At 43.0% G+C, this 17,111-nt stretch overlaps 1 protein-coding gene and 1 non-coding gene across 7 annotated transcripts in view; one reads left to right on the top strand and one right to left on the bottom strand.

Moving 5' to 3' along the window:
* Ptp36e (protein tyrosine phosphatase 36E) overlaps positions 1-17,111 on the top strand; it is a 540,343-nt gene that overhangs the window by 309,756 nt on the left and 213,476 nt on the right. The gene's annotated exons all lie outside the window — the stretch shown is intronic.
* Trnar-ccu (transfer RNA arginine (anticodon CCU)) lies at positions 10,563-10,634 on the bottom strand. Its single transcript has one exon. It is a non-coding gene; the product is annotated as a tRNA-Arg (tRNA).

The raw sequence follows: 17,111 nt of genomic DNA, 5'->3' as shown, positions 1-17,111 counted from the left end.
CCCACTACATCCATCGCTGTTTCTAGGGGACGATGCCAGTGTTTCTATGAAACGTGTGTTTGATTATTTGTCAGATGTTAAGTTTTTAAACCTTATCTCATATCACGCATAATCAAATCTGGCCCTATACACCAGCCATCACCATTACTTTTACTTGATTTTACTATGTCCGATTTACATGTTTTTATACCTACCTTTTTGTGGTAATCACCTCGCTTCATTATATAACTTCTTTTCTGGCGCTCTTTGCCCTCGTTGGCCTTGCGCCATGAAACACCAACCATCATCATCAACAGTGACTCTGGCTAGTCAGTGAGCGGAAGCGGTTAGGCCGGTTAGGTAAAATCAAGACAGACTGCTCTCGCGGCGGCCATTATCAGGTAGGGGGGGGGAGGGATTTCACAACACCTACGAGGCCACAGCCCTCTTTTCAGTTCAGAAAAAAAAACCGACGCGGAAAATTGCCTTTTCAGTTTTTTTTGGAAACAAAGCTACTCAAGCCATCGTGAAGAACTGCTGTAAAAAAATCGGTCTGGTCGTCAACGTCATTGAGGTTAGCTAGTGGTGACCAGTCATTGTTATTAAATGAAATAAACCGATGTAGTTCCCACGAGCACAAAGTCGTGACTACTGCTTCCTGGTGTGCAAACAGGGGGACTGTGATGAAGGAGAGATACGTTATCCAATGAAATATGTAATGGAGGATGAAACTTGTCAGGTTTTACCAGGGTAGTATTACTGCACGAGACGTCGACAGCTTCCGAGTTAGTCCGACACAAATCTAAGACGGTCCCGCATGAATTCCTAATGAGCTTGCACTGCTGCGAAGTAGTAAACGGAACAAAATCAAGTAGAAAGTCACAATTCTGAGATATTCGATGAGACGCCTGACTGACCAGCTGTTGCCTGCTGTGATCTGAGCAAGGCATTTGATGTTGTCTTCCCCACGTTACTACTTGAAAAGCTTATACGGTCGAGCATTGAAACACCACTCCTGGGATAGTTTGGTAGCTATCTAGACAATAGATTTAGTTTCGTTAGCATTACCGGGCAGACGTCCGCTATGTAGAGGTCAACAAGCGGTGTGCCCCAAGGTTCCGTGTTGGGCCGTCTCTTGTTCTCCATTTGTATAAACGACGTGTCAGCTGCAATAAGAGCCCTCCTTTTCTCCTCTACGCGGGCGACATCAAAACATTCAGAGGCATTGAGTCCATCGATGACTGCGTTGCCATGGAGCAAGATATATCCTCATTTGCTAAATGATGCTCAGATAACCGATTAAATCTTAATTCTACGAAAACAAAGGTCATGCCTTACACCCGCAAAACAAATCACATTTTCTTTCTCTACAGTAGTGACGGCGGCTCTCTGTGTAGAGTAGAAGAGATCAAAGACCTCGGCGTCCTCTTCGACAGAGCCTTAACTTGCTAGCCTCATGTTACTCAACTCACTCGGCGGGCGCTTCGCTCTCTTGGTGCTGTATGCAGGTTTTCACGAGACGTCCGGTTTCACAGCACTTTGATATGGAACCTGTAGATCTAATTGTCATCGTTTAGAGCGTGCACAGACTACATTTTTACCAATATTTACGCATCGTGTTCCCTCGAGCCTCTCGAGATAACTGTTTCTTTAAGTTCCCGACGAACCCACTGAGACCTTCTTTTCTTTTAAAAACTGCTTCATGGTACTATTTCATGCCCGGAACTGCTTGCATCACCCAGCTTTCGTGTTCCAAAAAAGGCAACAAGGATCAACCACCCCTCTGACACAGCTGGAGCTCTTAGCAGATGCTCTCCTCTTGATAGACTGCAGCGTCTATATAACTTTCACTCCGGGGAACTCGATATTGTTCACCGTCCCCTTCGGAAGTTTTTGGCTGGGTTGTTAGCAGGGGCGCACTAAGGGCAGTATGTCCTTTCTTCAGGTATTTTTCTCATGTATGCCCCGACTTCACAGAGTTGGTTCTCATTTGTTGGTGTATAATGTTGATGCTGTGGGTGGAATAGTTGTGTGTACTATGACACACTTTTCTATTCAACTCGTCTTACATCCTGTATTCTAAGGGGCCCAGGAAGGCTACCGTAACATATATCTCCATTATGTATAATTTTCTGTCGATAGTTAGAAATATATGCTGTATATTGTTTCATAGTTTCATGTGGCATCGACGCTTCAAGGTACCCCGTCCTTGTTGTCATTCCTCTTCCACTTACCTTTTCCTTTTGATATGCTTATTGTAGGATGTCGTTTTGCAATGTACCAGAATTTAACGTCTCTATTAACCGTGTAATGTAGGTTGGATGCTTTTTTAATTTTTATTCTCTGTTGTATTTCTAGTTGTTCATTGGTTTCACTCACCCCCGCTTCTTACTGGCTGTTTATGCGTCAGCCGCTGATGCATTTCAATGCTGCCTTTTTTCTTCCCTCTCAATGCACCAGCACGAAGGCTGCGGCCGTTCCTGGGCATTTTAATAAAGATTGATTTTTATTTTTATTATTATTTTTATTAATATTATTAGAGCTATTATTTATTGTTATTATTATTATTATTATTAATATAATTATTATATTGTCCTATACGGCTAAATAGTACTAATTTTGGGATTCCGATGAATCTAACAAGAGAGAGCAGGTCGTTACTTGTAACTACCCGTTTCTCTCAGCACTCAACCCTCAACAGGATACAAAGTCTTTATAACTTTTATTTTCTTGACCTCGATGTCTTTGATGGGTCACAGTTATCGTTTTCCTCCACGGTTTGTACCGTTATGAGATAACATCACATGTGCAATTTGTTCCATCCTTTTCTTTTAGTTTATCTGGCGCATTGTTGTATGTATGTGTGTATGTATGTATGTATGTATGTATGTATGTAAGAATCCCTGGATCCGGACAGGCCGCCAATGGAATCTGAACCTGGCAACGTTTAACGCGCGAACCTTATCTAGCGAAGCAAGTCTCGAGGTGTTGTTCGAGGAATTAGAGGGCATTAAATGGGATGTAATAGGGCTTAGCGAGGTTAGGAGGGCAGGCGAAGCCTTTACGGTGCTGAAAAATGGACACGTCCTATGCTACCGTGGTCTAGACGACAGAAGGGAACTGGGAGTGGGATTTCTAGTCAATAAAAGCATAGCTGGCAACATAGACGAATACTATAGCATTAACGAAAGGGCAGCAGGTCTTGTAATTAGGCTCAATAAGAGGTACAAGCTCAAGGTGGTGCAGGGCTACGCGCCCACATCCAGCCACGACGACCAAGTAGTGGAACGCTTCTATGAAGATGTGGAATCGGCAATGGCTAAAGTAAAAACACAGTATACCGTAGTTATGGGGGACTTCAATGCTAAAGTAGGCAAGAATCAGGCTGGAGACAAGGCAGTTGGGAACTATGGTCTGGGCTGTAGAAATAGCTGGGGGGACCTACTAGTTGAGTTTGCAGAACGGAATAGCCTACGCATAATGAATACCTTCTTCTGTAAAAGAAAGAGTAGGAAATGGACCTGGAGGAGCCCGAATGGGGAGCACAAAAATGAAATAGACTTCATATTATGCGATAACCCTGGCGTCGTGCAGGGTGTGGAAGTGCTCGGAAGGGTAAGGTGTAGTGACCACCGTATGGTAAGATCTCGAATTAGGCTAGATTTGAGGAGGGACCGCAACAAGCTAGTACGAAAGAAGCCGATAAATGAGCTAACAGTAAGGCGTAAAGTGGAAGAATTCAGGATCGCGCTGCAGAACCAATATTCCGCTCTTAACGAGGAAGCCAGCGACAACCTTACACGCATTATCACGGAGTGTGCAGTAGAAGTCGGGGCACTATGGCTAGACAGGATACTGGTAAACTTTCAAAGGAGACGAAAGATCTAATCAGGAAACGGCAAACCATGAGAATCTCCACCGCAGCTGACAGTATAGAACTAGCGGAGCTCTCCAAGCTAATCAATAAGCGTAAGACAGCTGACATACGGAAGTATAATATGGAGAGGATCGAATACGCTGTAAAGAACGGAGGTAGCCTGAAAGCAGTGAAGAGACGTCTTGGCGTGGGGAAAAATCAGATGTATGCACTTAAGGATAAGCAAGGCAATGTCATCACAAATAGAGATAAAATAGTCACAGTGGCCGAGGAGTTCTATAGGGATCTGTACAGTAGCCAGGACATACAGGATAATGCCGAACGAGACAGTAGTTCACAGGAGATAGACATCCCACCAGTAACGACCGAAGAAGTAAGGAAGGCTTAGAAGGAAATGAAAGGGGGCAAAGCACCTGGTGAGGATCAGATAACAGCAGACCTCTTGAAGGATGGCAGAGAAATTGTACTTGAAAAACTGGCAAACCTGTATACGCAATGCTTAATGACCGCAATGGTACCGGAATCTTGGAAGAACGCGAACATCATCCTAATCCATAAGAAAGGCGACATGAAGGACTTAAAAAATTACAGGCCGATCACCTTTCTGTCAGTTGTCTACAAGGTATTTACCAAGGTAATCACTAACCGAATCTCTGCAACCTTAGATTTCAGTCAACCTAAAGAACAAGCAGGGTTCCGTAAAGGTTATTCAACAATGGACCATATTCACACGATCAATCAGGTGATAGAGAAGTGCGCTGAGTATACTGAACCCCTATATATAGCCTTCATAGATTATGAGAAAGCATTTGACTCAGTCGAAACCCTAGCAGTCATTCAGGCATTACGGAACCAGGGGGTAGATGAGCATTATGGAAGAATTCTAGAGGATATCTACAATGGGTCTACAGCTACCATCATTCTCCATAAGGAGAGCAGTAAAATACCTATAAGGAAGGGTGTCAGACAAGGAGACACAATCTCTCCAATGTTATTCACAGCATGCTTACAAGAAGTATTCAGAACGTTGGATTGGGAACAGGTGGGAGTAAGGGTTAATGGAGAATACCTCAGTAACCTTAGATTTGTCGATGACGTTGCCTTGCTAAGTAACTCGGGGGACGAATTGCAAAGCATGCTTTCCGCACTGGGCGAACAGAGTAGAACCGTGGGCCTGAAAATTAATATGCAGAAAACCAAAGTAACGATCAATAACCTCGAGGCAGCACAGCAGTTTGAGATAGGTGGCGAGGCAGTGGAAGTGGTAAGCGAATATATCTACTTAGGCCAAGTTGTGACCCCAGATCCCAACCATGAGGCAGAGATAATTAGAAGGATCAGAATGGGGTGGGGTGCATATGGCAGACATTCTCAGATAATGAATAGCAGCCTACCATTGTCGCTGAAGAAGAAAGTGTATGACAGCTGCATCTTACCGGTACTCACCTACGGGGCAGAAACTTGCAGGCTCACTAATAGGGTTCAACTTAAATTGAGAACGACTCAGCGGGCAATGGAGCGGAAAATGATAGGTGTAACATTAAGGGACAAGAAGAGAGCGGAGTGGGTCAGGGAGCAAACTGGTGTTAAAGACATGTTAGTAGAAATTAAGAAGAAGAAATGGACGTGGGCAGGGCATGTAATGCGAAGGCAAGATAGCCGCTGGTCATTAAGGGTAACAGAGTGGATCCCTAGAGAAGGCAAGCGTTGCAGGGGGCGGCAGAAAGTTAGATGGGCAGATGAGATCAAGAAGTTTGTGGGGAGAAATTGGTCAGAGTTGGCGCAGGAGCGAGGTAATTGGAGAATAATGGGAGAGGCATTTGCCCTGCAGTGGGCGTAGATAGGCTGGTGATGATGATGATGATGATTATTATGATGTATGTATGTATGTATGCATGTATGTATATATATATAATATAATATATATAATATATTAAAATATATATATTATATATATTAAATAATATATTATAATATATTATATATATAATAAAAGAAAAAAATATGGTAACGTCACTAACGGTAAAAATAGTAACCATTCCCCTATGCCTTCTTTGGCCTTGTAGACTGCCGGCATTTCTTTCTGTATTTCCTAACGAGCCCCTCATTTGCAAACCCTATTATCGTGTGAAAGCTTAGCGAGGGCCTCGGTTCTGGCAGCCTTGATGCCAAGGTAGCATAAGAGGGCTTCCCGCCAGTTAGCCGCTTATGACAGGCTGTAGACGTTCGCGTCACGCCCCGGGGGTTGAAAAGAAGGTCCCCTTCTCCCCGTGTAGTCTGAGTGGCGCTGGCTACCACCCTCAAGCGTCAGATACAGTTGTAGTAAATATAAATACCCCAGAAAGTGAAGCAGAACACAGTCGCCCAGATAGCCGAATTGGTAAGGCATTCGAGATCTAATCGAAAGGCGTGGGTTCGGTCCCCACTCTGGGCGCGTGTTTTTCTTTCTTTCTTTCTCACGTAATATAATAAAAGAAAAAAATATGGTAACGTCACTAACGGTAAAAATAGTAACCATTCCCCTATGCCTTCTTTGGCCTTGTAGACTGCCAGCATTTCTTTCTGTATATATATATATATATATATATATATATATATATATATATATATATATATTTAATTTGCAAATAACAAATAACGCAGATAATTCTAAGTCACTACCGGACTGTGTCCCATTCCCTCCGCCAGGAAGAAGAAATTATTAGTAAGGAGCTAAGCGAAAGAGAATAAGGCCTTCTTCGCAGCTACGAACCCCAAAAGGCATCCGCCATATCCGTAAAAAAGTCCGTAAATTTTCGCCAGATAATATTCCTAGCGATGACTACACCTGTAAGAATAAAATTAGCCCCTCTACTAATGTCTGTCCATTATCTGGGAAGTCACATAAAAATCGCCCCTATGACGCGAATAATTCGCCCGATACTAACCAACTCACATTAGTGCCGGTACTAGTCAATCCGCCAACGCAAACCCAAATTTTTATCCCCCTTCTGTCAGCTCTCCCCAGGCTCTCAACTCTAACAAAATCTCACTGGAAATGTGATGAACCTCTCTAGTATTACCCAGTCACCAGATCAGATGAGCGCCCTGTCAAAAGGTCTGAATTTTTGCCAGGCAACTGGCGGTTTCGACGAATTTCAACTTTTTAAAGACTTAGATAACTTCGCGAGAAATATGAGACTGCGAGAGTACTTCCATGACCGTCCCCCAACCGACGAAGCCCGAACTGCATTACCTAGCAGTAAGCACTGGACCCCTCCCACGCAGCTGTACATGCCTCGACATTTATATTAAAGTCGTTCATCGCGATGTACGAGCAGCATACCAAAAGCAAATCTCTTTCCGCCGTAACATCACAAGCAAGGAAAAGAAAGCCCTGGAAGAACTCGCAGGTTGCCCCGAAACAGTAATCAAACCGGCCGATAAAGGAGGCGCTATCGTGATCCTCGACAAAGCTGACTATGTCAACGAGACTAACAGACAACTTCAGTATCAACGTTCTACAGAGTACTCCCTAGTGATCCCACTAATGATTACAAGCAAATTCTCAAAGATAAACTCATTCAGCTTGTTCAAAATCAGGAAATAACTGAAACAACTGCTCGTTCTCTTATCCCCTTAAGCCCAGTAGCAGGTATATTCTACCTTCTCCCTAAGATCCATAAAAATAACAACCCAGGTCGCCCCATTGTTTCTGGCATTGGTACTGTCACCGAGAACCTCTCGCGCTATGTGGACTCTCTAATTCGCGACATTCCCCCCAGCGTTCCATCCTTCATTAGGATACAGATGATTTTCTCTCGGATATTATGGAGATAGAAATTCCTAACAACTGTTTACTTGTTACCCTGGATGTCGTGTCGCTATACACTAACATTCAGCATGCGGATGCAATCACCGCTCTATCAAGTGCGTATGAGCGGTCGGCGGGTGACAAACCTATCGATTCTCTCACCCTTGAAACTTTCCTTCACCTTATCCTTGAACTTAACAATTTTGAGTTTGATGGTGTCACTTACGTGCAGGTCAGCGGAACGTGAGTGGGCACCAAAATCTGGCCCAACTACGCGAATATCTTTATGGGATGTCTAGAGTCAAACTTCCTCGAAACCCAAAATTTGAAGCACTGTACTACAAAAGGTATATAGATGGTATATTTATGATATGGCAGCACGGTGAAAAGGAACTTCTTGCGTTTATTGAGGCCTTTAACCTTGCGCATCCTACTATCTCCCTCTCTCATTCCTCCTCTACGCACAGCATAAATTTCCTGGACGTTACAGTCACAGTTTCTCAGGGCAGGCTTCAGACTAATCTCTATAGGAAACCTACGGACGCGCGCCAGTATTTGCACGTCCACAGCAGCCATGTCAGGCACTGCAAGACTGCAATACCTTATAGCCAATCTCACCGTTTTAGGCGAATCTGCACAAGCCAGGCGGATTTCGATTCCAACTGCAGAGAACTTAAAACCGCGCTCTTGAATAAAAAATACCCAGAGCAGGTGATCGATGACGCGATTAAATGAGCTAACCAGTTGAACCGCACCGACATTCTCCGCAAAAAAGCTCCAAAACCCAATCAACAAACAAACCTCGTTTTGACCCATTCAGCCTCTTCTCCGAAAGTTGCATCCATTTTAAGGAAACGTCACAATATTCTTGCTCAAAGTGAACGCCTGAAGAGAATATTTCCCGAGCCGCCACGCGTTGTTTATAGACGCAGCAAAAATTTGGGCGACGTTCTCACTAAATCCAGCATCAGCCGACCACAGACTACTGGTTGCATGCCCTGTAACAAACCACGGTGTAAGGTATGCCCACAAATGACCACCACACAGCGCGCCGCCAGCACAGCTTCAAACTATTATGTTAATGTAAAAGGGAACTTTAACTGTGATTCCGCGAACATCGTATACCTGCTGGAATGCACCCTCTGCGGCAAACAATACATCGGCCAGACTGAAACACCCTTTAGTTTGAGGTTTAACAACCACCGTTCTCATGCAAAAACCTGCCCTTCTTTGCATCTATCAAAGCATGTTAACGCTCCTGGTCATTCTTTTGAACAACTGAAGGCCACAATTCTTGAATCTAGTTTTAAAACGCATCACGATCGCGAGGTTAGCGAGTCCTACCTCATCTATATGTTTAAGTCAGCGTCGTTTGGCATCAATGAAAGTTATGGGAAATTAACGTGTCTTTCCTCCGATTAAAATATCGGCTGCATTTCTCAGGCTGGTGTTACGCCTGTTCATTTATTTCCCTCTATAATACTCTCCTATCAGTTGGCGAGCTCCCGTAGATGGTTATAGTTTCGTGCTAGCTCCGCGTTTTTTAGCACAATGACTTCACTAAACCAACTCTTACAAACAAGTCTGGACATTGTGATCTAGTTAGAAGGCTGCAGTGCCATTGTTAGCTTTGATATTCTCACCTTGCAATCAATTTGTCTACGAGAGCGTGTGTGATTGCTTTCGTGTCCCCTTTCTTTGTATTGTTGTTTTCTAATATTCCTTGCTGACCGCCTCGCCATTCCCGGAACTGGTACCATGCGCCGCCCAGATGCATACTGCCTGCTGCCGCGTCATACGCGTGCACCTGCCTGTTTTCTTTTCATGACATGTTTGACCTTGCCCTTTTTTTCTTTTTTTTCCCGCTCTTTGTATACCACTGTACACTCATTTCCTGTCGAAACTGCCTGTCCTACTGCTTTAGGGCGCGACCCTTGCCTCTCCACAACAGAAGCCAAGTGTGTCATGTTTCAATGACTTTACCCTGATTCTTAGAACGGGTGTGTATGGGCAGATGTTCGCCCTTTGCGTGCACGGGCATATCTTCTTTGGACCTTCTTTGTTCCGTGTGAATAATTTTTTTGCCCTTGTCGAACACCTGCATGGGCATATCTTGTTTTGACCCTTTTTCACCCCTGTTGCCTCGGGGGAGGGGGGAATTACCTTGTTAATTTTTTCTGTTTGCTTCTTCTCTCTTTCTTTCCCATGTGCGTACTACGTGACTGTGTTTTCTTATTATCCTTGATATAATTTTCTTTCCGCTCTCTCTTCATTCTTTCACTACCCACCAACCATGATCCGATTGTACACACTCTACCTTCTCTTACCTTGCCCTCGCCCTTGCTACATTTTCTGTATATATATATATATCTCCGAAACGAATTTATTCTGTACTCTGAAGAAAGGAAGTCCTCTTCCTGAAACGTCAGTAAACTTATTTCTATTTTCTACGTCTTTCTCGTGCCTCTGTCTCTACTAACCTTATATATATATATATATATATATATATATATATATATATATATATATATATATATATATATATATATATAGAGAGAGAGAGAGAGAGAGAGAGAGAGAGACGTACGGCACGAGGGATTCTGTAAGGACACATATCTAAGTTGCAATCCTAATTGCCAGTGCTGTTTGGCGCTTTAACAGTGTTTTTGTAGTGCCGAATGAGGTATGATTGCATTTTTATATATATATATATATATATATATATATATATATATATATATATATATATATGGGTTGGAAATGAGGGGCTCGTTAGGAAATACAGAAAGAAATGCCGACAGTCTACAACGCCAAAGAAGGCATAGGGGAATGGTTAGACTATTTTTTACCGTTAATGACGTTAAATTACCATTATTATTTTTATTAATCACGTGAGAAAGAAAGAAAAACACGCGCCCAGAGTAGGGACCGAACCCACGACTTTCGATTAGGTCTCGAATGCCTTACCAATTCGGCTATCTGGGCGACTGTGTTCTTGTTCACTTTCTGGGGTATTTATATTTACTACAACTGCATCTGACGCTTGAGGGTGGTAGCCAGCGCCACTCAGACTACACGGGGAGAAAGGGACCTTCTTTTCAACCCCCGGGGCGTGACTCTAACGTATACAGCCTGTCATAAGCGGGTAACTGGCGGGAAACCCTCTTATGCTACCTGAATTTTCGCCATTGTCATTAGCTATTTCTCATTCTGTGTTAATCTAATTTTGTCCTGTCGCCCTAATATTTCTGCACTCATTGTGTCCCTTATAGTTTTCTTCTGAACACTGCCATCTTATTCTATTGTGTTATTCTTTGTTTTGTTTCTTTTTTTTGGGGCGCCAGCATCAATACCTCTCGATTGTTCCTGGGCACGTTAAATAAATGATTGATTGATTAATTGATTATTATTATTCAATTATAATAATATTATTATTATTATTAGATGAAAATCTCATCAGCAAATGCATTAAGCGCTTGAAACCATCCTTATCATGTGGTCCAGATGGTATCCCCTCAGCCATACTAAAAGCTTATAGCACTATATTGGTCCCAGTACTGACTAGCATATTTAATAACTGTCTGATTACTTCCACATTTCCTAGCATGTGGAAAATTGCTCGTGTTTTTCCAGTATTTAAGTCTGGCTCTAAAACTGATGTCTCGAATTATCGACCGATTTCTCTTCTCTGTGCCATGTCAAAGATTTTTGAGCTGGCCCTTCACCACATACTGTCTTTTAATGTGAAAAACTCATTGAATAATAATCAACATGAATTTGTCCCTGGCCGCTCAACCGTGACTAATCTTGCCAGTTTCATGACGCAAATATCTACACCTGTATTCCAGAGAGGCCAGGTCGGCACCATTTACTGTGACCTCAGCAAAGCGTTCGATGTAGTCAGTCACTCAATGCTTATGGTTAAACTTGCTGATTTTGATGTTGACACCGCTGTTGTGAATCTATTGCATAGCTACCTTTGTGACAGATCATATAATGTTGCCGTCAATGGCCAAACGTCCTCCTTTTACAAAGTGACCAGTGGTGTACCTCAGGGTTCGGTATTAGGCCCACTCCTCTTTTTAATGTATGTTAACGACGTTTCTTCTGCCATTCGCAATTCTTCTTTCCTTTTGTATGCAGATGATATAAAGATATTTAGGGAAATTCATTCATTTAACGACTGTCGCTTGTTGCAGTCTGATTTGTGTTCTTTTTCAGAATGGTGTAAAAACAATAACCTTTCTCTCAATATTTCAAAGACAAAAGTCGTAAGTTTCACTCGCAAATCATCTAGCGTATCTTTTTTATACTCTGTCAATTCTGTGTCTTTATGTAGGGTTTGTGAGATCAATGATCTCGGCGTTCTCTTTGATAGCACCTTGCATTTTTCAGCTCATACTAAGCGTGTTGCTGTGTGGGGTCTTCGTTCTCTCGGCTGTGTTTGTAGAATATCGAGAGAATTCAATTCTCCTATGCCACTCCGCAAATTGTACACCGCAATATGTCTTCCTCAACTTGAGTATGCATCTGTGATCTGGAATGGCATCTCTAATTCCTTAAGTAACGTAGTTGAGCGTGTCCAGAAAAAAATTTCTAAGCGTTTACAACCATCGCTTCGCTAACAATGACTCTGGCTCGTGTTCTAACACCGTTCAACTATTGTCACTGCCTTCACTTCGCTGCCGGCGAAATCGCGCCGATCTCTTCTTGCTTTTCAAGCTCGTTCACGGTACTATATCCTGTCCTATACTGCTCAATAGTATTAATTTTCGGATTCCGCGGAAGCAAACAAGAGAGAGCAGGCCGTTTCTTGTAACTACCCGCCTCTCTCAGCACTCAACCCTCAACAGGATACAAAAGTCTTTACAATTTTTATTTTCTTGACCTTCATGTTTTTGATGGGTCACAGTCCTCCAAGGTTTTCCTCCAAGGTTTCTACCGTTATAAGATAACAGCACATGTGCAATTTGCTCTATCCTTCTCTTTTAGTTTATCTGGCGCATTGTTGTATGCATGTATGTATGTATATTATCTGACTTTTCGTCATTATCATCAGCTATTTCTCATACTGTGTTAATCTACTTTTGTCCTGTCGTCCTAATATTTCTGTGCGCATTGTATCTCTGATAGTTTTCTTCTGAACATTCATCTTGTTCTGTTGTGTTATTCTTAGTTTTTTTGTTTCTTTTTTTTGTGCGCCAGCATCAAGACCTCTCGGTTGTTCCTGGGCACGTTAAATAAATGATTGATTGATTGATTGATTATTATTATTATTAGTGCGCCAGTACGAAGGCTTCGAAGGCCGCCAAAGGCCGACGTTGGCGCATGGCACACGTTCTTTTCTGGACTTCGTAAAATAAACTTCTGCTTTAGTGTCCCTATGCACGATGAAAAGTATGCCTGTCCTAGCCGGGCTATGGAACACAGACACGCAAAACAGTTCGACAAATCCAGTTCGATGTCGCCGTTCAACCGTGCGTGAGTGACCCAGAACTGCCATCATTGGCCGTACGCCAATCGCAGTTGTTCAGGAATAATGTCCACGAGCTCAAATTGAGGCGGACTCATTCAGACTGAGCACAGTGCCATTTACTCTTCCAGTGTGGTCGGGATTGATCAGCCCGACTGGTGTGTCCTCTCCCTCCACTGTGCCACCTTTGCTGCAATGCCCATTTCTCCATTCAATTTTCCCGCGCCTTCACTTCTCGCGCGCCGTATGAAGTTTTTTTGCATTTGCTGTCATACAAGACATGAAAAACGCGTACTCCTAGACTAAAGAATGTTGCCTCTCATAGTTATGTACTAACGCATTGTCTCAAACAGGCCTGATATTTCTTTGGTGCTGCATAAAGGAAACATGTATAACGATTGCCGGTGGATTGAGTAATCTTGAATGGTCCTGCTTATATAAACGTCTTGTCAAAGAATTGTTTCAACTTTTGGCCGCGTCTCTGAATCCATGGATAGGCGGACAGGCAGGGAGACAGACAGACGGACAGACAGACAGGCAGAAGAACATTTTCGTTTTTGTGTAGCCCAAAAAAGACCAACTCTAAAAGAGGCCGCATTAAACTCAGCCAAGAACACCTAAAGAAAAAAAATGCAGGGCATAGCGCTGTGTCCAGTATTCGGTTCTCTGTCCTTCAATGAGTGCGCTGCTAGTTAATCTAAAATTTGGGTGCCTGCGTAACATCATTGCACCGAAGTTGTTTTTGTTCGAAATTATGTTCAAGCGCATGTTTTCTTTGGAAAGAGGGAAAAGTAGTGTTGCCTTTGTGCGTACAAATACAGCGCTCCTGCAGAACAGTCAATTTAGCCAGAAAGGAAACCCACAAGCGACGAGAAAAGCTTGTATTGCTTTCTATGACGGGCGGGGTAACAGGAGCTTGATTTCTACTCCTGGAGACGAGGCAGCGAATGTTGGCAAATCTGCGAACCGGAGACATTTCGCGTTCTGCGTCGCACTAGGACACCCAGCATGGAGAGCTCTGGACGTTGTACATGTAGAAACAACACGGCAAAAATTGGGGCGCAATATTCGTTTCCTGGCGGCCACGAGTACCGCACTGCACTGCATGCCACCGACCGGAGGAGAAAGCAAGCATAAAGAGAAGGCGATGTGACGCTGTCCGCGTAAAGGCATGCAATGGTGACACGATCTATTAGCTTCGCTGTGCGGGATTGAGTCACCAGTGCAAACATTTGCCTTCAGCACTTCTTGCCCTTGTGTGTCTGCATACAATCGCGAGTGCAGAGCAAGGGCCTTGCCTGCCGTCGGTGGACAGACAGGGCGTAGTGAGAAACGAGTCAGGCCATTTTCTCTTAAGAGCGTGTAGGGTTCCTAAAGGTCCTTTTAGCTTAACAATTATGGCTGTATACGCCGTGTTTACACGTAGATGTATTAGGGTGGAAAATACCCATTTCGCGAAAATGTGGCGTCCGGAGTCGGCGTGACGTCAAGATGGCAGTAACGGAAGAAAAGAAAATTCGATGGGTCGGGGATTCCAACGTGCGTCTTCTCAACATACGTACGCTGCACCATCGCCAAGCCGTGGTCTTGGGTAACAAAAGGCGGACCTAGTGAATGCGTTGGGGCCTCAAACCTAAAAAGATGTGTTAGATTTATATGGTGAGGCCTACAAATGTAATTCGAGCACGCTAATTACAGAATTCGCAGAACACGTTTACGTTAATAGTAAATAAGTTGGGTTCACAGGGTCTACTAACAACGAAACAAGAGAATAAACCAATTTTCTCTGGAAGTATGTGTCCATGCCTACCGGAGAAGAAAACTAAACAGTACAAACAGAAACTACGCCAAATGGAAACCATCGTGGCGATGGTAATAAAGCACATAATCGCACCACTGGAGGTCTGCGGGACTATTTTGAGCTCGATTATTACAAGAGTAGCAAAGCGTGTTCACGCTAAGAGCGCATAATTAGGTTTTAGGAGGGCAGGGCTAAGCCTTACACTCGGAGTAATTCAGAAAAGGAGACGACGCAAACAAAAAATTATCTGTGGTCGCCTCCGAACCAAACCCTTGAAGAGCGTGCCAGACAAGGCAAAAGAGCCGTATTATGGGCAAAGCGCTCGCTGCAGCTAAAACCACCACCGGCCCACACCACCGCAACCGTTATGAGGCGAAGATTGCACGTCATGTGTATATTCCTTTCGTGACGAAGACATTGTCGCAACACAGGAGGGCATAATCATGACTGGATTGCCAAGAGACATTCACAATTGCATGGCTTGAAGTAAAATATAGCGCTTTCACAATACCACACGCAAGCAGCCTTAAGTCTCCTGAATTTCTTTATTGAACGTTAATAAACCCCCCGTGGTGGCTCATGCGTTGTGCTGCTGAGCCCGAGAACGCGGGATCTGTTCCCGGCCGTGGCAATCGCTGTTCTAAAGGAGGCGAAAAGCGAAAATACCTGTGTGTTCGAGGTTTTGGTGCGCATTAAAGATACCGAGGTGGTCAAGATGAATCCGTAGCAGGCGCGCCTGATAGCGTCGGTGCGTTACGCCTCATAATCAACGAATCAATCAATTGCCAAGGTTTTAAACTATACATTTCCGCATTGTCGTAAGTCCCCACTAGCCTAAATTCACTCCCTGAGGCACAGGACATTTTTTCACAGCCCAGGTGTTTATGTCCAAGGCTCCATTCATGTTTGCTTTGCAACAACAGTTCTGCATCAACAAAAACACTGCCCTCTCTTTTTCCGCGCTGCAGTCACGTGCGCGGCTAATTTCCTCCCGCTCCCCCGAGGCGGCGGTAATTGTCCCACACGTATTTTGGAAGCGTCCCTGTATATTTTTATGTATGTATGTATGTATGTATGCATGCATGCATGTATGTATGTATGTATGTATGTATGTATGTGTGTATGTATGTATGTATGTATGTATGTATGTATGTATGTATGTATGTATGTATGTATGTATGTATGTATGTATGTATGTATGTATGTATGTATGTATGTATGCATGTATGTATGCATGTATGTATGCATGTATGTATGCATGTATGTATGTATGTATGTATGCATGTATGCATGTATGTATGTATGTATGTATGTATGTATGTATGTATGTATGTATGTATGTATGTATGTATGTATGTATGTATGTATGTATGTATGTATGTATGTATGCATGTATGTATGTATGTATGTATGTATGTATGTATGTATGCATGTATGCATGTATGCATGTATGCATGTATGCATGTATGCATGTATGCATGTATGCATGTATGCATGTATGCATGTATGCATGTATGTATGTATGTATGTATGTATGTATGTATGTATGTATGTATGTATGCATGTATGCATGTATGCATGTATGCATGTATGCATGTATGCATGTATGCATGTATGCATGTATGCATGTATGCATGTATGCATGTATGCATGTATGCATGTATGCATGTATGCATGTATGCATGTATGCATGTATGCATGTATGCATGTATGCATGTATGCATGTATGCATGTATGCATGTATGCATGTATGCATGTATGCATGTATGCATGTATGCATGTATGCATGTATGCATGTATGCATGTATGCATGTATGCATGTATGCATGTATGCATGTATGCATGTATGCATGTATGCATGCATGCATGCATGCATGCATGCATGCATGTATGCATGCATGCATGTATGCATGTATGCATGTATGCATGCATGCATGCATGCATGCATGCATGTATGCATGTATGCATGTATGTATGTATGTATGTATGTATGTATGCATGTATGCATGTATGTATGTATGCATGTATGCATGTATGTATGTATGTATGTATGCATGTATGCATGTATGTATGTATGCATGTATGCATGTATGCATGCATGCATGTATGCATGCATGCATGTATGCATGCATGCATGTATGTATGCATGTATGTATGCATGCATGTATGTATGCATGTATGCATGCAT

This window comes from Haemaphysalis longicornis, unplaced genomic scaffold (genome assembly GCF_048455015.1).
Source record: "Haemaphysalis longicornis isolate Haplotype H1 unplaced genomic scaffold, Haemaphysalis longicornis Haplotype H1 scaffold_27, whole genome shotgun sequence".
Classification (NCBI taxonomy): domain Eukaryota; kingdom Metazoa; phylum Arthropoda; class Arachnida; order Ixodida; family Ixodidae; genus Haemaphysalis; species Haemaphysalis longicornis.
Note: the sequence above shows the minus strand (reverse complement) of the source record. Positions and strands in the feature narration are given on the sequence as shown.